This window comes from Eurosta solidaginis, chromosome 1, assembly GCF_040869045.1.
Source record: "Eurosta solidaginis isolate ZX-2024a chromosome 1, ASM4086904v1, whole genome shotgun sequence".
In the NCBI taxonomy this organism is placed as follows: domain Eukaryota; kingdom Metazoa; phylum Arthropoda; class Insecta; order Diptera; family Tephritidae; genus Eurosta; species Eurosta solidaginis.
The window spans coordinates 52,635,137-52,651,643 of NC_090319.1; the positions used below are offsets into that span (position 1 = coordinate 52,635,137).

General features: G+C 37.3%; 1 protein-coding gene across 16 annotated transcripts in view; it reads left to right on the forward strand.

Moving 5' to 3' along the window:
* cic (Putative transcription factor capicua) overlaps nt 1–16,507 on the forward strand; it is a 227,748-nt gene that overhangs the window by 102,373 nt on the left and 108,868 nt on the right. For all 16 annotated transcript variants that reach the window (XM_067789532.1, XM_067789583.1, XM_067789605.1 and 13 more), the window contains one exon: nt 3,321–3,783. The gene's annotated coding sequence lies outside the window, so the exon portion shown is untranslated. The remainder of the gene's footprint in view (nt 1–3,320; nt 3,784–16,507) is intronic.

The window sequence follows — 16,507 nt, forward strand, 5'->3', positions numbered from 1 at the left end:
TCTCGGGAACGATTTGTTATGACCAGATGCGACCTTCTAGACCATTCCGCCCTCCCAACCCCTACATCCATGAGGAGGTCGGGGTCGCCAGAGCCTCGGCTGTTAACGAAACAGGCTTCGCCACGGATATGTGAGGTTGACAATTGGGTTTGGAGAAGCTATATATTGCGCTGGCAACCTGAAAAGGTTGCACTCCACAACCCCTTGAATCTGGTATTTTAGTCGCCTCTTACGACAGGCATACCTACCGCTGAGATGGTCTTAGGTGTCGGTGGCGACGCCCTTCCAAATACAATGAACGATTTGCGACTATTACAAAGGTTATGTAGGTTAAACGCACCGTAGCTCGTCTGCCTACTCCGTGACGTCGGTCAACGTCCTGTCTAGGGGATCTTTTAGCTTCCCAGAACTTTATAATCCTGCCCTAGGGCCACTTGGTATGGTATCGACTTCAATACTGTTCGCTGCTCTATCGTTGGAGAAGCGGTTTCTTTTCTCTCCGTTGTCTAGATGATCCTCGACCTGGCGTACGTTCCTTCATATTTCGCTCGATGGCGAGGCTCGCCAGCGACAACACCCCACCCTTCTGTATCATGCCGTCTTCGTCGGCTTTCCCGAGTCTATCTCCTATCCCCTTGGTTCATTTCATCATATTTACTGCTTCTATGTTCCTTGGCCGTCCTAATCAGCGTTCCAGCTTATGGCCGCTATATTGGTTCCACGGTTGTCTATGCCAAATCTTATCAAGAGCCTTATATCTGCGCATGCAGGGTTAAAACCAGAAATTCTTGATATAACTTTTGAATTTCTCTACAAGGTATGTAATAACCATGCATGGGCATTTTGCATTACCCTTAAAAATCCACTAACAAGCTTTTGATTACTACTCCACATCCACTTGCATTCAATTCTTACATTGGCCCAATTATATTTATTGCTTGAAGTTTGAAAGTACATTCAAATGAAGACTTTAGTGTACTTCCTTTGCTAATAGAAACTGCCCATCTATGGTATATACAGCCATATCTAAGACTCCATTTGTTGGCTTTATTGAGTGATGTGATACAGATTTTATGCGCATTACAATTTTATTTTTTTGCATGTATATACATATGCAATTGTAATATTTAGAAAGGGGTAATTCCATAAAAAAATATGTAGCTTCACCATCAAAACTGGAAAGCTATGAAGTTTAAAATTAGGATGTACAGGCTGCCAGATTACTGCAACGTTTTCAGGCGGAAATTATAGCCGTGAAGAAAGAAGCAGAAATTCTGGAGGAAGCGTGATTAAGCTGCAGTCGCGTCAATATATATATTGATAGTCAGGCCGCGAATAAGGCAATAATCCCACACAGTACTTCGTCAAGAAGTGTTCTGGAATGCATCGTCAGGCCGGAGCATTCATCTATACTGGGTTTCCGGTCATAAAGGGTTAGAAGGTAACGAAAAGGACGCTGTGTTGGCAAAGGAGGGTGCAACACTCCCTGAATCGACGATAGATGTCCCAATCAGTTTGGGAGAAATCAAAAGGTGATAGGAGTTGCATATGATCCATAATGCAGGAAAGACGTGTACAGAAGCGCGAAGACTTAGAAGAGAGAACACTTAAGGCTCACGATGGGCATACAAACTGGGCACTGCCTTCTGGCGTCACATGCTTATAAGTAAGTCCTCCTCAATAACAGTAAGTGTAGGAAGCGCGAGCTGCAGGAAAAAATGGTTGAGCACGTTCCGTGTTCGTGTTCTGCGCTCGCCAGGTAAACGCTCCAGCTATTGGGGGCGGCATAGTTGCCAGATCTCGAGTCAGCAGTTAAGCTAGCTCCTAGAAAACTGCTAACATTTGCCAAGTGGGCGAAGTTATTATATTCCATAAGTCCTCTCATCTGATTTGGGCTCTTTCGGCATTACTATGGACACATTCAATCTATGTGAGGTCCTTATTGACCGGCCAACCTAACATAATTTAAGTTTCGTTTGATATCAACTTTAAAAGTACGAAAAGTTTGAATGAGTAAATTACTTATACAACTTTTACCCAAATATCTGAAGTAATGAAACCAACATGGTCCACCCGTCACATTGGAATGCCCCATATAAATTTCAATGATATTTATGCGTTGCTGTTGTTGCCAGCATCCTCTGTTAGTTTCAATATGTAGTTAGCCAATTTGTATGCTCATGCATTTAGTGCTGCCAACTTTTGCGTAATTTTGATTGACATCTACATAGCCAATATTCATAGAGTTATGTAGTTACTATGTTGCCAACTCCCTTTGTACTCCCTTACGCCGTTTAAAACTTTTTATGTATGTATATGCGGGGTTGGCTGGTACTTCACAATAACTACAACGTTTTTTCGTTTTCTATTGGTAGAATTTTTAGTTGTTTTATTTTTTTGCAACTTTATTGTTGCTAAGTTATTTGACCTTTTGTTATAGTTTATGCATTCGCTCATCCACTTTTTGGCGCACTTGTTTTTGGTTTTTTCTTCCGAAGTTAAATAACGTTGGCTTTTTTCACCATTCAATCTTATTCAACATGTATGTATGTATGCGACGATGTCGCACTCGAAGCAAGTTTGCTCGCACAATTCACAGCAACCAAACACACGCACTGCAATTTTTGGAAAATATTACTTTTATTTTACTAATTTTTGCTCATATTAGAAAGGAATCAAGTTTTTTGTGATGCAAAATGAAGGCAAATATTTCAAAGTTATACTGCATAGAAGAAATATTAAAATCGATCCATCCCTTTTAAATTTATAGCTGTGTAAACAAAAATTTTATAATTTTTTACTACATTTTGGCGATTTACCACTCCCCTAAAATATATACCTTCAAATTATATTGAAAACGTCCATCTGACGAATCTAAGCTTTCAAATGCAAAATAGAGTTTTCAAATCGGAGTATTCTGTGTTAAGTGATGGGCGTACAACGATATTTAGCGACTTTATTTTATAAGTTTTATAAGATATCCCATACAACCGAGCTTTAGTATAAGTGTGGTCCTGTCATTTCTTACTCATTTTAAGAACTAGATTGATCATTTTTCTGAACCGACTGGATCCCATACAACCGTTTTTTTTATTTCTGTTACCAGAGGGTACATAATATATATCCCATACAACCGATTGCCTAGATTTTATGAATATTTCAAATTTCATCAGATTATTGTAAAGATATGAGATCTTCGCTACAGCCGAAGATAATCCTGTCCTTTCTTGTTATTACCATAGCATTTATTAAGAAAAGTTTTAAATATTGCTTGCAATTTTAATACGTAGTTAATTTTCCTCATTTTTTTATCATTGCAGCTTTTAATATCGGATCATCAAACAAAACCTACTTAGCAACGGCAGAAGTGTGTTTGATACCAACAACAAAATATTAACACAATAATGATTGAAATTTCAAAGCGCAAACTTGAAAATCTAAGAGTCTTTGTGTAAAAAAGCTTCAATTCGTTGGAATCCTTTTCCAATTTGCTGGTCCAAACGCTGTTAACAACAATAAATACTTCGATGGTCGCATAAGTAAAGTTTCCATATTAATTTTTTAATAATCAAAGTGGTGATGGAAAAAATATGAAATGCTAAGTGAGTGGCCCATTATGAATATAAAGTGAAGCACAAACTTTACGTTTCTCTTAACAAAGTTAAAAATCAATTTCAATATGGATCTCGTGAAAATTCTTAAAATTAAAATAAACTTCAAACATAATTTGTAAACTTTGGAAGAAGGATTAGTGAACAACTTCAGTGGGCGTGAGATGTGAAGGTGAGTTATAATAATTGAAACACATGTTATCAGAGAAAAAACTTAATATTGTAACGAATTTTGTGAATTTCTGATTATTATGCACCTTCTACTAACGTTCGAATCGCTGAACTGTCGAGTAAATAACTCCAATATTCAGTATTGCAAATTGGTCTTTATTTAGACTACTTTGGGAGTAGTACTTCACAATTATACTTCACTAATAGCGTGTTTCAATCAAACTGATTACTAATTCCTCAGCTTGCGCTGCTTTTATGCTCTCGGTTACCTCGTTCGCCCATTTCTTTTAAGGTGTAGACGTTTGACGAACATGACTTCTAGAACAATTGTATCTCATGATTGGTTATTTTAGCTATATACATGCAGGGCCGGATTAACCCTCAACGGGGCCCTAGGCAACCATCAATTTTAGGGCCCTTTTTTCACGTCCGTTCCCTTGTTTTTTCGATTAAAAAATACAAACTTATATCTTTCATAAAAATTTTATTGTCACAGTCTAATAATATCAATAAAATTGCTATCTACATTTTAAACATGTCCTTTTTTCTATATTTGTTTTCGGCAAATTCATCAATTGTGTCATCAATATCGATTTTGTTCAATAAATCTGCCTCAATGCAAAGTATACCTAATATCTCGAGTCGCTCTTGTCGCGTTGTAGCTCTTTCAGCAGCTTTGATTATTATTAATTGCGAGAAGAATCGTTCGGCATAACAATTTGTGATCATTAATGTTAAAAAAATCCGAAGAGCTATTTCTATGCTAGGAAATACATCGGCTAATTGATCTTCCATTAGAATCGTATACAAGTGACTAGGAGTTTTTTGTGCATCAGTGTATCTGGAGTTCACGTAACTTTGGAATTGTTTCATTTCAATGAAAAATTCTTCCAAATCTCTAGAATAAAAACGAACTAAGTTATTTATAGCTTCGTGGAGGTCTCCATCACTTAGAGAAAAGTTGATGAGAAATACAAATTTCTCTGAAACTTCCATATACACTTTCGCACGTCGTTTGATTTCACTATGAAGATTGTCGATGATTTCGGGGAAACCTAACCTAAAATCATCGCGAGGTAAAAATTCTACTTCTGGAGCATTTCCGTCATTAGGTTGGTTTTTTCTACAACGAGTACATTTTAAGATTTCTGTATAACCTACACCAGGTAATAATAGTTTTGTTTTTTTCTCGAAACCATTGAACTTTTCACGGAATGAAACTAAACTCTGTTCTAACAATCCGTACAAAAAACCACACGTTTGCGAATCTGCTTTTTCACTTTACAATGATTTTCTCACTGAACGCATAGCAGTCAAAATAGAGTTCCATAAAATCAACATGAAACCAAATTCGAAAATTTGCATTTTATTCGCGATAGACGTTGCCTCATAACGAGTATCAGTATTTTGTGATTCATCATCAGCAATGATTTCTAGAGCCTCTAATATGATATCAAATGAATCGTGAACTGCATTCGTAGCATTCGAATGTGCTTTCCAGCCTGTAGTTGACAATGTCTTCAAAGTTTTCTTATTGTTTATTTTATTTTTTAATACGCCCCAACGATAGGTGGAAGCGGACAAAAATTATATAATGTCTGTACTTCAGTACAGTACTTCACAGCATACTCTCCAACAAAATTAAGGGAATGCGCGGAACAAGGAACATAGATCGCATTCTCATTCAAACTCAATATTCTTGCTTACACACCTTTATACTTTCCGGACATGTGTAATGCGTTGTCATATTATTGTCCTCTACAATTTTGAATATCTAAACCACAGTCTTCAGTAAGAAACTTTAAAGTTTGATTCGCTAGACTTTCACCAGTATGGCCTTCCAACTGAAGAAAAGTTAAAACTTTTTTTATTATTCAATATACTCTCCTTTCACTTCGATACACTTCTTTGCACGCTTAACCAATTTGTGAAATGAGTCGGAAATGTCCTTTTTAGGAACCTTGTCTAGTTTGTCGGTCGTCGCCTTTTGAATGCGGTCAATTGAGGTTTATTTATTTGAGTAAAATTTATTTTCAGTTCTGATTATATTTTTCTTTCACTCTCTAGAATTTTATGTTTGTAAGAAAATTTTACTCTATTCTGCCTACCTGTTAATCCGGCTCTGTATACATGTATATCTGTAGTTCCTCTATCCATATGCGTGTGTATGTGAGAGTCACCACATCTGCATGCTTTAATGTGTACATGTACATAAGTGTGGCTGCTTGCTATTTTTGTTGTTGTGATTATTTACTAACAGCATAGTGATGCTAATATTCGCTACAATATTTGCTTGAAGTTTAATTCGTTTGCGGGTCAGCCAAAACCCAAACGATTGTTTCATTGAAGACCAATTTGGTATCCAAATAATTGTTATAAGAATTTTTTAAAGCACAAATTCAATAGGCTTTATAAAGAGTATTCGGCAGACTTTGTTCTGCCAGAGAATTGGTTTTTCTACATTTCAAAAGTGAGCATCGCTTCTTCCCATCTTCACTCTCTATGCCAATTTCCTCTATTTTATCGTACATTTTTTTTTCTTTTTATTCTTCTCCATGTCTTTCTTCTATTGATTTTCCTCACACTCCCACACAAAAAATTGTATATCTTTTTCCACTTCCTCTTGCTCTCTATGTTTGATCCATGCCGATCAAAAAACCTTTTGCGAAAGAACTTAATTTTATAAAAACTGCACCATTTCGTTGATGGATCGGGCGCTTCGGCAGATGTATACCTCGGCATCTAAAGTCGGGTTGAACGCCAATGCGTAGAAGACAAATATGGTCTTGTTAACTAGATTGTTTAAGGTCCCGAATTGGACTAGGCCTAAGCTAGAACGGATGACCCTGCAGGAAAAACCTTGCACAAATTATCTAGTAATTATTCTAGGCAGTAAGTTGTTGAAGCTTAACGTGAGGGACAGAGTGAAGGCATCTACGGCACTTTATGCATGTAGAATGCTAGGGTATTTAAAGCGATTAAAAAGCATATCCTATACCATGGAGTCCTTGTTTTATGAACAGCCACGCAAAAATAGAATCTACTTCAAAAAATTTGAGGTGGTATGCAGGCTATCAGTATCATAACGGGAGCCGTGTAAAGAACCCCGACGGCTGCAATGTATGCCATTCTGCACATTCCACCAGCAGGCTTGGTGGCGAAGTTCAAAGTGTTACAACTGCAACGAGCCGTAACCATGACTAAGTCAGTAGAAACACGAGGAAAATAGCTTAAACTGCAGCCGCGTAATTTTTACATTGACTGCCTAGTAGCAATTAAGGCAATCTGTCATAGCAAAAAGAAAATATATAGGGGGAAATATACAGCTATATTAAGTCCCTGGGTACATGGGAATAGATGGAAATGAAAAAGGACATGAGCTAGCTAAACAGGGCGCATCCCTAGAAACTTGTTTCGTAGACGTCCCAATTAGATCGTGCGAGATTAAAAAAGGCGGGAGTTGCACTTTATCGACCTAGCAGAGAAGCAAGCGTGTGGCTGCAAAGTGTACAGGTCTTAACTAAAGTTTTATCTTAACTTGTAGTAGTAACAAAATTGCTCTTATCATTGAAAAGTTCCCTCTTTCAGGGTGGGTGGGTATTCTGACTGAACACTGCCTTCTGGCGTCACATGCTTTTAAAAAAAGGCCTTGTCAGTGATAGCTGATTTAGATAATACGGGTTGGAGGAGGAAACGATCGAGCAGGTTTTGTGCTCATACCTTGCAGTCGCCAAAATGTACTCGATTGTTTCCAATTCCCACCAGCATATTCATCTGCTATCAATGAAAAGGCCTAGTTTAAATAAGACTTTTTCAGTTTGGTCGCTGAGCCAACGTTTGGCAACACTAGGGACTTATCAGGTATAAGTGAAATCCTCACAGACCGGCCAATTCTGTCTAACCAAATACCATTTCCATTTGTAAACGAAAAAGCGTAAATTTCAAGTGAGAAAAGTCAGTTTTAAATGAGAATAGTCAATTAAAAATAGGAATTAGGAATTTGATGGTTGGATGACATGAGGTCAACGGACACAAGGTCAATTGACCGTATGGCCATTTGAAGTGGTCAATGGCCATAAGGTCAATTTAAACTTTGCGCACGTATCAGGGACCAATGAAAATAAAATATTTTGATGGTGAGTTAACTTAAATTCAACGGGCATAATGTCCATTAACCTCATGAACACTTAAAATGGCATACAGTTCGTGCAAAATGTCGGAGTGATATATGTAAGGTCATCGGACATAAGGTCAATTGACCTTATGAATACTTAAAATTGCCATAAGGTCAACTGAAACTTTGCACACGTATCAAAGGCCGATGCAATCTTTTTAATGTTGGGTGACATAAAGTCACCGAACATAAAGTCAATTTAGCTTATGTGCATATAAATTGGTCTCAAAGTCAATTAGCCATTTAGGAAATTTCCGTTTGACCATGTGGCTATTTCGGGGAAAAGGTCATAACCATATTTGGAATGAATTGAGACGAGCACAAAAACAAGAACTAAAAAATTAAAAATAAATAATAGTTAGCAAAAATTAGAAAATAAAACTCTAAATTTAAATTTAATTATTCTGTTAATAACTTATATTTTGTTATAAGTAAAGTTATTTTGAGTTATTTATTTATGGTAAACTATTCGACCTTCACCTACTATAACATTAACTATTTATGATTAAAAATTATTTTTTAAGTTTTAGGTCGGTTAGCTATTTTTTTTTTTTTTTTTTTACTATTATTTATTTATATGGAAGAAACTCTAAACACCCTTCGAAAAAAAAATTTAAAAAAATCAAAACGAATTTTAAGAGGCCCATTACAAAAATTTATTGGGCTACAAAACTCCATATTCGAAAAAAAAATTTAAGAACTCAAAATAAAAAAATTCGTTTTCGAAAAATTTGCGATTGATTTGCATAGTTTCATTTGCAAAATTCATGCAAGTTTTTTCTTAAATTATCGAAAAAGAAAACGAAGAAATTGGATAAAAATCGGTACTGCTTTTTTCGTGTTCGCATGTAATTTATTTGTTTGTTTTTCAAATACCTACAGACTGATGAGAGTTACCAAGCGACAACTGTCAACTAGTGGTGACTGGACACTGAAAGTTCAACACACTCTTTGTTAAGCAACAGTTGAAAATTTTAATGTTCACAAATTTACCTAGCCAATTCGCATTTAGTGAAATATGAAGAGAGGTAGTTATATTCTGAGAACTGACTACACTAATATTGTATGTGGAAAGAACGAGAATGAATTTTTTTTTTTTCAATTATTCCAACAACAGTCGAAATAATTTTTATACTCAGCGTGCTTTGTACACAGAGTATTTTAACTTTGCTTGAATAACAACTGGTTGTACAGGTATAAATAAATCCAGATAGATATAGACTTCCATTTATCAAAATCATCAGTATCGAAAAAAAAATTTGATTAAGCCATGTCCGTCCCTCCGTCCGTTAACACGATAACTTGAGCAATATTGAGATATATTCTCCAAATTCGGTATTAAATATTGAAAATGAGCGAAATCGGACTATAACCACGCCTACTTTTTCGATATCGAAATATAAAAATGAGATAATTCAAAATGGAATACCGCTAAGCTATTGAAATTTGGTAGGTGGATTGGTTTTATGACGCAAAACATAAATTTCAAAAAATTTTGGAATATGGGCGAGGCACACCCCACATTTAGAAGACGAAAATTTGGAAGTTTAACAAGCCTTTAAAGATATTGCATTGAAATTTGGCAGAGATAAAGGATGTTTAAATGGCTACAACCCAACCAAAAACATAAGCTTTATTTTAGCGAAAAATTGTTTTGTTTCAATGATATTTCACTTACCAAGTTTTATTGAAGGAGGAAATTAAGAGATTTTTTTAAGCATTACACAACACTTCTAGAGCCTCGAAAAAAATAAATCCCTTCCAAAAAACTCGAAAAAGTAATTTATCTGAAATGAGCTGTACAATTGAAACTCACGCTGAGTATATAATAGCCATTTTCTTCAGAACGGGTTGTACCGAATAGCGGAGACTCGCTGCTCTGTTGGCCATAGTGTATAACCTATAGCTGAATCGGTTGCGGTGAATAGTGGACACACACCATTTGTAGAGGCAAACCATAGACACACATTTCAGTTGCATCTGAGTATAATTGGCAGTCCATATAAAGTTTAAGTGCAGTTGTATATAGATGTAAAAAAACCACAGCTAATGTTTGGTTACACCCGAACATAGACACTCGTACTTGTTATACTCAGCGTGCTTTGCACACAGAGTATATTAACTTTGATTGGATAACGGTTGGTTGTACAGGTATAAAGGAATGGAGATAGATATAGACTTCCATATATCAAAATCATCAGTGTCGAAAAGAAATTTGATTGAGCCATGTCCGTCCGTCTGTCCGTTAACACGATAACTTGAGTAAATATTGAGATATCTTCACCAAATTTGGTACACGAGCTTATATGGACCCAGAATAGATTGGTATTGAAAATGAGCGAAATCGGATGATAACCACGCCCACTTTTTATATATATAACATTTGAAAACACAAAAAACCTGATTATTTAGTACACCTAGAATGTTGAAATTTGACGTGAGGACTGATATTGAGATTCTTGATAAAAATTTGAAAAAAATTTTAAAATGGGCGTCGCACCGCCCACTTGTGATAAAATCAATTTTACAAATATTATTAATCATAAATCAAAAATCGTTAACCCTCATAACAAAATTCGGCAGAGAGGTTGCCTTTACTATAAGGAATGCTTTGAAGAAAAATTTACGAAAACGGTTAAGGACCACGCTCACTTTTATAAAAAAGATTTTTAAAAGGGTTCTGGACGAATGAAATAAGCTATATCTTTGCAAAAAAGAGCTTTATATCAGTGGTATGTCATTTCCCAGGTGTATATATAACAATTAATAGGAAAAACTTAAAAATTTAAAAAATTACTAATCAATTTTCTATGTTTCGGGAGCCATAACTCGAAGAAAAATTAACATATCGTAATGAAATTGTGTACACATTCTTTCCTTATAGCAGAAAATATTTCTAGTAAAAATGAACGGGATCGGTTAAAGACCACGGCAACTTAGATATAAAACAAGTTTAAAAGGGTCGTAGACAAGAATAATAAGCTATAACTCGGCAAAAAATAGTTTTGCATCAATGATATTTCACTTATCAAGTCTTATGGTGATTTCTTTTCTACACGAAAAGTTGTGTTCCGTTGTAAAATCAGTGTAGCCTCAATAGAGGGCATCATTATCTTTTTTCAACAACCTACCCCTAAAAATGGTCAAAAATGCATTATTACTTGCCCTCGCTGCCATTGACGGTGCAGAGAACAGCCCTGTCACATTGACAAATAACCACAGTATACTAAAAACAGTATACTAAAATGAATTTTATTGGAATAAATATAATTTGCGAAAGTTTTTGTTTATTTGGCGTGAAGAAACAGCTGATTACGTGACAGGGTTACAATTTTTGTTCTTTTCAAGTCATGCAGGGTGGCACTGAATATTTTAAGTAGTTACAATTTCACAGGGCGAAGTGAGAATCTTAAAAATGTTTGCCCCTGAAAGTGGCGACATTTTCGTGTAGAAAAGAAATCACCACAATTAGCCGTGTTTTTAACACGCGTATATCCGTTTACGCTTAAACTTTATATTGACTGCTAAGCGACAAACTATAAATACACCTCTGAAATTGCTGCGCATAAACTTTGTCCTACTAAATTTCAATACGCATTATACTCAGATGTAACTGTAATGTGTGTCTTTGTTTCACCCTCTACACTAATTCTATGTATTCTATGTGTGTCAACAATTCATCGCAACTGATTCAGCTATATGTTATACCCTATGGCCATCAGAGCGTTGCGTCTCCGCTTTTCGGTACACCCTGTTGCTGTAGCTAGTTGTTTAACCACAGCCACTAGATGGGTCTCATAAGCATTATCTAAGCGAGGATAGGCGTTTTTTTACACGCGCAAACGAAACGTATACGCGCGTGTTAAAAAACACGGCTATTGTAAGAGGCAATGGGGAGACATTTTTTTTTAACGAGCGGTGCCACGTGTTATGTAGAAAAGTAATTTATCTGAAATGAATTGTACAATTGAAGAAGCTCACGCTGAGTATATAATGTTCGGTTACACCCGAACTTAGACACCCTTACTTGTTTTACTTTAACTTAGTACAATATGTAATAACAATAAAACTATCATTCAATTCATATATATAATTGCTTTATCCCAAGCCTTTTTTTTATTGCTGACACAATTTTTTTCGCAAGTAATTACAACTTAGTGAACATTATGGAAATTATCATAATATTATTATAGTTAATTCAGCAAATCTTAAAGCTACCTGTAATTTAATGGAATGTAAATATTTGTTAATAAGTAATAAAGTAATAAGTAATAAAGTAGCAGATGAATGTAAGAGTGCTCGTGTACTCGTACAATAGCCACATAATTCTATGTTTTTGTATGCTGGCCGCTGTAGTGGATACTAGACTTTAATTAAGTCATGTAAAAAGTAAATCACAAAAACACTCAATGAATCGTGTAATACATACTAAGTATATCTAATGCTTAGTAGAGGTTAGGGAGTGGCAGAGTAGACACAATGCGATTGCTTATAGTAATTAGTATTTCATAAGAAATTCTGTCAGCGTCTAACTCTTCTTCGTCTAACGGCAACACTATGGGCACTGCCAGTCTGAGTATATTAGAAGGCCTAGCTCTTCTTACAAAAAAAAAATGAATACAACAACGAACACAAAAATATGAATTTTTTTAATTTTGTGAATTAACTATGTAAATCACTCTCGAAAACGTATTCGAAAAATTCCATGAAATTTTCGAACTTTTTATTTGGATTTCCCTGATATTTTTTTAAATTTCAGTTTTTTAGCCCAATCAATTCTGGTCTCACAAGATACTACAAGTTATAAATCTCTCGAAATTCGCATTAATTGTTGAAAATGTTTTCCTGAAAAATCTATATTTTTTTTTTTGTAAAAAAAAAGATTCGCACTGCGTATAGAGAATGGGTTCTTGTTTGGTGGACAGCCACACAGAAGAGTACGTATACCAATAAACTTGAGGAGGTATGGAGAGTACCAATCATTAGCATAACCGCCACCACCCGACATTCTTTTAGTTATCACTACATATGGCCGCACTGTAAGCAAATCACTTGGAAGCATTTCATTTACGCGACAATCGCCTTACCGCGAGTGCGCAAACTTCTCAAACTGTTTATAATGACTTAGGCTTAAGTAGAAACAATTTGCATTTGATAGAGCATCGCATAGGCGACCTACGATATGAGAAGTCTTTACCGCTAACACATTGCGTGAACAGATATAATTAATTCCCTTATCTTGCACAGACCCACCACTTTTGATCAGTAGGTGACCTCGGTCGTTTGATCTCCATATTGAGCGTGAAGAAACCTAGTTCTTACCTCCACCTACTCCCAAACACAGATGCGACCATCGCCTCGTATCTACGGGGCCAGGCCTCCATGTAAATTACCTGCGTATCATCGATTTCACCAACCACTGGTTGCTTGAAAGTCGATGCGCAACTTCATCAGTTGGGGCCATCACCCCCAAGACATCAATGCAACCAATCGTCTGTCCATTTATCGTGGCCCCCTATATTGGTAAAAAGTATACTAGGCCGCTGTAAAACCAGTCATCGTTAACCGATTACATCAGCAATCGTATTGTATCCGCCAACCGATACACCGATACACCGTTCAGCCGTTTTCCTCTTCAATATCACAACTAGGTACAACTCGCCGCCACCAACAAAGTCACAAGTACTCATTTAGAAAGAAAACAGCCTACGAAGAAACCCACCTCACACATTTTTTCTTAAATTATCGGAAATAAAAGATAAAAATTAAATTGACGAAATTTGTTGCAAATCTCCACTGCTCTTTTCCATCGAATCTTGATTTAGATATTTGTATGTAAATATATCGTCTAAAGATTCTGAGGCAAAGTTCACTCAGGTGTTATGTAAATAAAATGCAACCAAATTGTGATTCAATTAAAATTGAAACAAAAATAGAAATAACTGTCTGCTATAGAAATATATTAGAATAATTGTGCATTTGGCACTTAATTCCGTATGCAATCGACGCGTTTGCATTGCATTGAGATGCCGGATAATAAAGAAATAATTAAACATAAAAACTATAAATATATGCGTTATAGTACGAATAAAATGTATAATAAAATAATAAACTACACAATTCAATTAAAAAAAGATATACCAACTAAATCAAAGCAAATTCACATGTATACAGTAGCGAACACGAAAATAGCAGCAATTTTTTTAATCAAAGTTCAACAACTATATTATCCTTTTTATATTTTCGATATTTTAAGAAAAACCTTCCGTGATTTTTGTAACTGAAACTGTAAAAAGGATCTCAAAAACGTTTTCGAAAATTGCAGAAAAATTTACAAAAATTTTGAACTTTTTATTTAGAGACCAAAAGGGCAAGGGGAGGACGACTACGTCAAGACGAAGGTGCTGGAGGGGGACAAACAGCCCAATGGTGCTGCGAGTCCTACAGATAAACCTCCAACACAGTAAAGTGGCGTCGAGCGAACTCCTCCTAACCCTTGAGGAGGGTTCGTTTGACGTGGCGCTGATCCAGGAGCCATGGCTCTCATCGGGAGGAAAGGTTTCGGGACTTAGCGCGCGCGGGTTTGGCGTTTACTACGCGCAAACGGAAGGACGGGTGCGAGCTGTAGTAATGGTAAGGAAACAGCTGCATTCATATATGCTGCCTAATTACACCACTGAGGATCTCGCAGCGGTGGCGGTTGAGCAAAAGAATAAGCAGGCATTTATCCTGGCATCCTGCTACATGGCCCATGCTGCGGAGGTCCCACCGATGGAGTGCAAAAGGCTAGTATAGGAGGAAGGGCGCAAAGGGCGATTGGTCATAGGCGCAGATGCAAATGCGCACCACAATGCGTGGGGAAGAGCAGATACGAACGAGAGAGGCGAATCTCTGTTTTGTTACAGCCTGCAAACCAATTTGCAGATAGCCAACAGGGGAAATGTCCCTACATACATTGGTTCAACATCCAGCAATGTTCTGGATATTACATTGAGCTCCGAGCGTGATATATCAAGGTATGATTGGATGGTTCTCCTTCTCCGACCATGCGTATATCAGCTTCAACATCCCCCTAAGAGGGTAGAGAAGGGAGGAACCTTTAGAAACCCTAGGTCAACGAACTGGACTAAATTCCAGAAACATGTAGAAACAAAACTGGGACAACCCAAAGGGGTTGCTAATGTAGAGGAACTGGAGGAGTGGAATGAATTCCTAACAAGGACGCTTATGACTGCGTATAACAATGCTTGCCCTCTAAGAAGATTCAGAGGAAAAGCAAAGGCGCCATGGTGGAGCAATGAGCTGAGTCTTCTAAGAAGACAGGTTAAAGAAATGTTTAAGCTCGCAAAGACCGCGGAAAGCGAAGCGTGTCGGGACGAGTACAGGGATCTACTAAGGATCTACAAGCGTGAAATTACCAGGGCGAAGAGAAACTCATGGAAAAGTTTCTGTAGGGACATAGAGTGCTCCAGCGAAACAGCACGGTTGAAAAAAGTCCTAGCAAAGGGAAACATAGTCCAGGGACTAATAAAGAAAGAGAACGGGGAATGGTCACGTAATAGTGAGGAATCCCTTGAGGTGCTCTCGATACACATTTCCCATCGGGAGACGGTTTAGAGGAGCCAGCAGACATCACTCACACTTCGATCACGGAGCTATTAGTGCCGGGCTTGGTGACCGATACCAAGATCGAGTGGGCAGTGAAGACGTTTTCTAAGTTTAAATCGCCGGCCCCAGATGGTATATTCCCGACCATGCTACAAGTCTCAAGTAGGGCGGTCGTGGAATGGCTTAAAATAATATGAAAAGCTGCTCTCCACAACACAGCATGCGTACACCAAAGGCAAGTCGGTAGACACCGCATTGCATAGGGTGGTAATAAGCATAGAGAAATCCCTGGAATATAAGGAGTATGCTCTAGGAGTCTTCTTGGACATTGCCGGGGCTTTCAATAATGTTGCAAAATGGCGATTATGGATGGTCTTAATTACATTAAAGTACATCCTGCCTTAATCAGATGGATCGGCTGCATGTTAAATTGCAGAAAGATTACTTCACAATGGGATTGTACGAGGCCACGAAATCAGTGGACAGGGGCACGCCGCAGGGAGGGGTGCTATCACCTCTGCTGTGGACGCTGGTCATCAACCAACTGCTCAGGCAATTCGATGAGGGACCCGTAAAACTTACGGCTTACGCAGATGACGTTGCAATTGTCATAAGTGGAAAGTGCCTTCCAACGATTAGTTTTTGATGGATCGGGCGCTTCGCAATATTCATACCTGGGCATCTAATGTCGGGTCGAAAGTCAATGCGGAGAAGACGGATATGGTATTGTTTACAAAGAGGTACAAGGTCCCAAATTGGACCAGGCCTAAGTTAGGAGGGGTGACCTTACAGGAGAAACCTTGCACAAAATATTTAGGAATCATCCTAGACAGTAAGCTGTCATGGAAGCTCAACGTGGAGGAGAGAGTCAAGAAGGCCTCAACGGCACTCTACGCATGTAAAAGAATGCTGGGGTGTACGTGGGGCCTATCGCCCTCTCTTT